This window comes from Peromyscus eremicus, chromosome 5 (genome assembly GCF_949786415.1).
Source record: "Peromyscus eremicus chromosome 5, PerEre_H2_v1, whole genome shotgun sequence".
In the NCBI taxonomy this organism is placed as follows: domain Eukaryota; kingdom Metazoa; phylum Chordata; class Mammalia; order Rodentia; family Cricetidae; genus Peromyscus; species Peromyscus eremicus.
Genome location: NC_081420.1, coordinates 31,556,699 through 31,564,748, shown reverse-complemented (window position 1 = coordinate 31,564,748; position 8,050 = coordinate 31,556,699). Strand labels below are relative to the sequence as shown.

The 8,050-nt window shown below is 43.9% G+C and overlaps 1 non-coding gene across 1 annotated transcript; it reads right to left on the bottom strand.

Annotated features, from left to right (window-relative positions):
* Nucleotides 1-6,006: 6,006 nt before the first annotated feature.
* On the bottom strand, nucleotides 6,007-6,113 carry LOC131912176 (U6 spliceosomal RNA). The gene has a single exon (XR_009379573.1). It is a non-coding gene; the product is annotated as a U6 spliceosomal RNA (small nuclear RNA).
* Between the last annotated feature and the right edge of the window lie 1,937 nt (nucleotides 6,114-8,050).

Sequence of the window (8,050 nt, the reverse complement as noted above, 5' to 3'; positions counted from 1 at the left end):
GCACCCCCAAATTTTTGTAGAGCTTAGCTCCCACCTTCTGGAGCATATGATGATACAGATACAATGGCCTTCAGCACGCTTGCCACTTTCTGATACCCTGGTATTGCAAACATGCTATCATCAATGTAGTATGTAGTGTGGCATGCTGTGGCACCTGGGTGTTTCTGGTCCTTTTGAGATGTGTCATGGCCATGGCTGATGAAGCTAACACAGCTATGAATGAGACTGCTCTCTGCTGCATATAAGAAATGTGCCATTGTCCAGAACATTGACTACATGCGACAAGCCCGAGGCCATGCATGGGCTTTGGGCAAGATATAAAAATTCAGTTGTAGTTATTACTTAATTGAGTCTAAAGTGGTCTTCTAACATCTGCCAAGATCTAGCTCACTTGTGAGTGCCAGACTGTGAGTTAAGTCGAGGCTATGATGGCAATCTCCACCTCTGCACAATTCACATGCAACTAATCTAGATCTTCAGGGAGGCGATGTTATCTATGGGTTCCTTTCCCGAAGGCCATTTCAGATAACTTCCAGTTGATGTTCCATTGTATCTTGGACTAGAGGCAGGGGAGAAACTTGTTATCCCAACAAGCATTGCTATCCCGTTTGCACACACGTGGAGCCAAAGAAGTAGCTGTTATGCTCCCTGGACTCCATCACCCCACTGGGAGTCAGACCAGACCTGGGCCGGGACTTTCTTCGCTCCCTTTCCCATGGGCCCCCACTCTAACATGGGAGTTGTGGTGACTCATCCAATGCTGTCTTATTCTCACCAACTCAAGGCCTGGGCCAAACACTCCCTAAATGTGAGGAGAATTCACCTTCCCGCTGAAGTTATTACTCAAGCAAACGGCCATAAGTTTGCTTAGGGGAGGGTAAGTGAAGTCTCTGTGAGGATGATGCCTTCCCTCCAAGACATTCCTTTTTTCTGTGGTAAATGAAGCCTCCTCTAGGGAGCCCTGCAGCACCTTGCCACTGTGTTTTCCAGCTATCTGGATGAAAGCCTTCTCTTCTCCCCCATCTTGCTTACTAGTCTGGCTCTTCCACTGACTCAGTGTGGGTCACTACCTTATGCAGCTTCTGTCAGCTGTCCTAACTGACTGGACAATCTCCTCAGAGCCAGGGAAGGGTATCACCAATCCTTTCCCTGCATTGTCCTCCTTTTCCCTCAGCAGCCCAAGCTACTGTATAACTAATCCCCAGGTATTAGAGGCGGGTCCTGAGGGAAACATATACAGTACTGAAAGTCACAGGCTTGTGGACTGTCTTCAAGCAAATCAGAGGACAGGACTTTCACTGGCCATTTCTGAAGGCCTACATAATCAAGAAAATCTGAAATTCCAAAGGTCATGAATTAATATAGATGAGTGCCAAGTCAGGAGTTCGTCTTTTTCTAGATATGGGTCTTGGTTGACTATCCCTTTGTATTCTTTTCTTTTCATTTTGTTGACTATCACTGATTTTACACACTGTAGCATAGGGACTCTAATTTCACTCCCTGAGGCTGTTGCTGTTTTTGTCCTGTTGGTTTTCTTTTCTTATTTAGGAGATACTTTAGATTAATCTGTGTGGGTCTTACTGTAGCCAGTGGAATCTCTGGGGGAGTCTTTTTTCTTTTGAGCCCTCCTAAAACTGGCTTCTAGGAGTTGCCCAGGTGTCTCATAGCTTAGCAATCTGAGGATAGCCAAGAAGCACCTGTGATGCTTCACTCAGGCTCCCTGTTCTCTCTGATGAGCTAGTGCTGGGGGTGGGAGCCATGCAGCATTACCTACCCATTGCCCAGTAGCCATTGCCACGCTTTCTCAGGATCTTATTTCTCCCATACATGTGTACAGGCCCCATCAGCCGTGGGCATGTAGGTGGTGGGGATACCCTGGTCCTTTTTGCATGTTTGCATTAACCCTTAACAGGCAGGGGACTCACTGAGTCCGTTCAGGTCATTTCATTTCCTATGTCCCATATTAAATATCCAGCCAGACTTTTCCTCACTCACTTCTTGCCAAAAACATGATGTTGACCTCAGGCTGGTGGCACTGGAACCTTCCTTGGAGACATCCATATTCAGTGACAACCACTGGAGTTAAGCAGCCTCTTTGGTAGTGCCTGTTCAACCAGGGAAGGATGAGCTGCTTGATGAGAGGGAGGGGGATGTGTCATCTTCCAGAGGTTGACGTTTGAGAGCTTGAACTTGAGTAATAGTTACAGCTAGAGATGAGGATTCAGTGACTCTCTTATTCTACCATGTTGAAGGAAATCTCCCCAAAGATTGATATCATCCTGTGACTACAAGGAAAGTAAAAAGGGGGGGTGAGAACAGAATTCTGGGTTAATGTAGGCAGCTGAAGTCAGGGAAATTGAAATTCCTCCATAAAACAGGCATTAAAAGGAAGAAGAAGCCCATGCCACCACTTTGTCTCAAAGGAAATCAGAGCCTAGGATAGATGTCCCGGCATGATGGCTGCTTTTATTGCTTGGCTGGTAGAGGCAGTGGTCTGACAGTTCTTCTCCTAACCTGAGCCAAAGTGAGACCAGTTCTCAAATCCAACTGGAGGAAGGATGGAGGTAGCACACATACACACATCCCTACAGTCCTTCTGTGCGAACCAGGAACCTGGTCCTGGCCTTCAGCCATTGCTCACTGCCCAGACACTGGGATACCACCACATAGGAACAGAATGTGACCTCCACTTGACACAGAGCCAGGACCCAGAGTGAAGAGTGAAAAGGGCCAACTATTAGAAGAACACACTGGACAGGAAGCAGAAATAGAAGTCACAACAAAACATTGTGTAAGCCAACACACAATCATCACTGTCATCTGCTGCACTCTGACAGTGTCCCTTAACTAGAAAGAATGCTGGGTACCAGGGAGGTTTCTAGTATTGAGATTTTTTTTTAAATGTTTGGGCATTAGACTCAAATCTAAATATGAAATTCACTTATTTAATCTATGCCTTACAGACATAAAGAGAATCTCATACAACATTTTTAATGCACTTACATGATTCATTACATGAGATCAGGAGTAGAATTTTTCATGTGTGACATCATGTCTGGTTCAAAAAGTTTCAAAGTTAAGATAATTTGGGATTTCAGACTTTTAGGTGAGAAATGCCCTGCTTACAGGAACATAGGGGTCATTATTTGCCCCAATCACAGCATGAGGGAACTCCTATTTTCCCTAAGAGGAGAAAAATGGTGTTTCCAGTATAGACTGATAACTACCTTCCCTTTATAAACTCCATCTCCAAGGAAAATTGTACCATAAATGGAATGATTTACACTTCAGTGGCTCATGGAAAATATTTTGTAATTTTCAATACAATTCAGTTAACTAAAGTTGTCCTGGTTTTTTATGTAAAATTGTCCAAGCCATATTATCGCTCAATATTTCATTCAAAGTACCCTGGAAATCACTCTAGAGGTCTATACTTTTCTATACATTTATGTTGCTTATGATTTTTGCCAATCTTTTTCTCTTTACACCATTAAACCGGCACCATGAAGGATCATAAAATAAAAATTGTTAAGAATTTGTTTTAGATATTTGTTATCATGTATAATGTTGCTCTAAATACTTATTTTAGATATCAGGTATCATGAACAATGTCTGTGACATTCCTAATAGACACTAACAAGGCTCTAACAATAAATCAAAAGTCTCATAATTTCTTGAGGTAACTTTCAGAAGTAAAAATAGTAAACATGAATTGTGACATCTCTCTTTAATGCTGATTGTTACCTCCACAAGTCATAGTAACATAATTCACTTAAGTTGATTTGATGTACAATGAATAAGTTATCTCTTTCAAAACGCTGCATTGTTAGTAAGTGAATAATTATGCAGTATGTAGCTAGGTAATATGAGAGAACATAAATAAGTTGAAATTAATAGAAAAATAGATACTGGCTTAGTTAGGGTTACTATTGCTGTGGTGAAATGCCATGATCAAAGCAATTTGGGAAGGAAAAGGTTATACTTCCATGTCACTATTCATCATTGAAGGAAGTCAGGACAGGAACTCAAATAGGGCAGGAACCTGGGGGCAGGAGCTGATGCAGAGGCCATGGAGGGGTGCTGCTTACTGGCTTGCTCAGTCTGCTTTCTTATAAAAGCCAGAACCACCAGGCCAGGGATGGCCCTACCCACAATGAACTGGGCTCTCTCCCATTGATCACTAATTAAGAAAATGCCATAAAGGCTTGCCTGCACCTGATCTTATAGAGGAATTTTCTCAATTGAGGCTTCCTCCTCTCTGATGACTCTAGCTTGTGTCAAGTTGACATAAAACTAGCCAGGACAGACACAGTAATACTTTTTTTTTTTCTATATGTGAACATTTGAATAGCTGGCCAAACTGAAAATTGTACAACAAGAAGTGATCATTAAATGCATTTCAATCATATTAAAGCTTCATGGTAGTAAAGTGCTCGTCAACGCCCTGACCCAAGGCTTGGTTCAATAAATGAGCAGAAGGGAGAGTAGCTGAAAATACACCCCAAAAGTAAGTGCTTGCTGCAGCCCCTGAGCCTTGGGAGGGCTGAGGTTGGTGCAGAGTGGATCTGTGGGGCTGGAGTCAGTGCAGGGGGGCAGCAGCAGAAGGGAGGGTTTTTTTTTTTTTTTTTTTTTTTTTTTTTGGTTTTTCGAGACAGGGTTTCTCTGTGTAGCTTTGCGCCTTTTCCTGGAACTCACTTGGTAGCCCAGGCTGGCCTCGAACTCACAGAGATCCGCCTGGCTCTGCCTCCCGAGTGCTGGGATTAAAGGCGTGCGCCACCACCACCCGGCAGAAGGGAGGGTTTTTTCACTCCCAAGGAAGAGTGATGCCTCAACTTCCTGGGGTCAATTAGAGTGAAGTAAAAACCCAGTGTCACCAAAGAACTGTGCACTTAACATTATCATGTCAATCAAGACAGCACATTGCTTGGTGCTCAGAAACCCTCTAATGGAGGCAACTTCACAGCGATTGCTAAGAGCAAAGCCAGCAGGGCTGCTCTGCAGCTGGAGACATGCTGAGGCTCGCAGTCTGAGCACGGTTGGCCAGTTTACATAGGAGCCACTGAGCGTTTCAGAGATGGAAGAATTTACCCCTCACTTGTGATTAAAATCATAGAAGTCACTTAAAGCAAGCAAACACATGTAACACTCAATCTTTTGTTTTCTCATCTCATCTTTTGCCCGTCTCTCCTCCTTCTCTGATGACATCTTTTCCAAAAATAATCAAAGTAGTCAATATTTAACTGACACATAAAATCTCCCATACTTATCGGGCGCCATGTCATGTTTTGAAATGTACATACAGCGTATGTTTGAACCCTCAAACCTTTATTATTTCATTATGATGAAAACATTCAAAACCCTTTCTAGCTTTTAAAACCCATATGCAAGCGTCATGTGTGGTCATCTCTTGTCCTGTAACACACAGAAGCACATTTTCCTCCCTTGTGAAAACAGTGACCATTGATCAGCTTCTCCCCACCTCTAATGATGTCCTAAGGATCCTGGACTTCAGGGCTTACGGCCCATGGTATATTTTGAGGAGGTATTTTCTAGAGGACATGGATGGTGGGCAGGGCTTGGCACTAGGGTTTTCCGTAAGTGTGGTTTTATCATATCACACCAATTCTTCAATAAGCTGAGAAGAGGAGAAAGCCGGGTAACCATTTCAACTCGCCCTTATGTCTTCTTTTTCCTTTATAAATGATGAAAGTTGACAACGAATGTTCTGGAAAAGGAAACAGAACACAAAGAAAGAGAAGCAGAGTGAGAGCAGGAAAGTGTGTCAGGAATACCTGACCATCTTGAAGAGAGAAGATGGCTCAAACTCACATGTCTCTTTTAGAGATGATTATTTGAGAGGGAAGACAAGCTCAGTGTGGATTCCTTCCTGGAAATCTACCCCACACTGGAGGCACTGTACCCAACTACAGCTGCCACTGGAGTGAGGCACTTGCATGTGGCTGGGTCTGGCATGTGTGTTTTCTTTTTTTTTTTTTTTTCTCTTTTTAAAATATGGAACGCTTCATGAATTTGTGTGTCATCCTTGCGCAGGGGCCATGCTAATCTTCTCTGTATCATTCCAATTTTAGTATATGTGCTGCCGAAGCAAGCACATGTGTGTTTTCCACAGCCTTCTTGGTTCATTCAAATGCCGAAGGCAGAGGCTTGTGAACATCTTAAAGACACAGAAATCTCTCTGACCTCAGCTGGTGCCCTGGTGTGCCTGCCTCAGCACTTCTGGGCTCCAGAGCTCTGAGAGGTGAGTACCGTGGCTCCTGCTAAGCTAGCAAACCACCACCTACATTTTAAGCTTACTTGTGTGAAACTGGGGGGGGGGGTATTGTTTTGCTTGTTTTGTTTGTTTGTTTGGTTTGGTTTGGTTTTTCAAGATAGGATTTCTCTGTTTAGTCCTTGCTGTCCTGGAATTCACTTTGTAGACCAGTCTGGCCTCAAACTCAGAGATCCGCCTGCCTCTGCCTCCCAGAGTGCTGGGATTAAGGGTGTGGGTCACCACTGCTTGGCCTGTAGGGATATTGTAAAGCTTCCTTTCTCAGGATATCACAGAAGAGCCTCTGAAAATTCTGGCCTGGCAAGGGATGTCATCATCCTAGGAATAAAAGTCAGCCTCCACTTTCTGGTCTTTCTACTTCCCTTTTTCCTTCTGCCTCATTGATAAACTCACAGCCCTACACCTGCTGGCCCATCATCCGATGCTATAAATCTGTATTTCTGGGATGACATCTGTGGTAGTTTGAATAAGAATGGTCCCCATAGGCTCATATATTTAAATGCTTAGGGAGTGGCACTATTTGTTGGAGTAGGTGTGGCCTTGTTGAGGGAGTGTGTCATTGGGGTGGGCTTTGAGGTTTCAAAAGCCCAAGCCAGGTCCATTGTGTGTCTCTCTCTCTTCCTGCTGCCTGTGGATCCAGATATAGAACTCTCAGCACCAAGCCAGCAGCGTATCTGCTTGTGTGCTGCTCCACTTCCTGTTATGATGATAATGAACTAAATCTCTGAAACTGTAAGTGAGCCACAATTAAATGCTTTCTTTCATAAGAGTTGCTTTGGTCATGGTGTCTCTTCACAGCAATAGAAAACAGACTAAGACAGCATCCTTTGCTAAATGAGGTACCAAATCACAAAATTGTGGCAGTGGTGATGTGCTGCTATGAATTAGGGCATAATCACACTACATATTCCTCTACAAGCTTTGGCAATGACACTCACTTTTCCTGGATTGCTTCTGAAAGCCACTCATAAAAACATCAGGTGACCACATCTTTAATCCCACTTACAAGTACTGAAACCAAAGCACATAGCCAAATAGGTTCATCAGGTACCTGGGGACAATCCTCCCCTGTCTATTTCTAGTGCTGTGCTGGCTAGTTTTTGTGCCAACTTGACACATTAGGGTCATGTGGAAAGCAGGAATCTTAATTGAAGAAATACCTCCATAAGAATGGCCTGTTGGAAAATCTGTCGAGCATTTTCTTCTTTGATGATTGAGGTGGCAGGGCCCAGCCCACTGTGGTTGGTGTGACCTCTGGGCGGGTGGTCCTCGATGGTATAAGAAAGCAGGCAGAGCACGCCGTGGAGAATAAACCCGTAAGCAGCACTCCTCCATGCCTTTGCTTCAGCTCCTGCCTCCAGGTTCCTGCCCTGAGTTTATGTCCTGACTTCTTCAGATGATGAACTGTGATGTGGAAGTGGAAGTGAAATTAACCCTTTATTCCCCAAGTTGCTTGTGGTCATGGTGTTTTATCACAGCAATGGGAACCCTAACTAAGACAGAGGCCAGGCTTTGAATAGATCACTATTGCTTCTGCCATACACACATATCCTGGCTGAAAACCTTACCATAAGCTATGCAAAGAGGCCTAACATAAGCAGACACATCATCAGATGGACTGGTAAGGGCCTGAATAACAGGAGCAATGGTAACCACTGTGGTTTCATTTAACCTTCTATTCTTCCAGTAATTATACACTGAGAGCATTCTCAATACCAGTGTTCCTCCAGATGTGAACAAGCCAGACCCAGTCCCTGACTC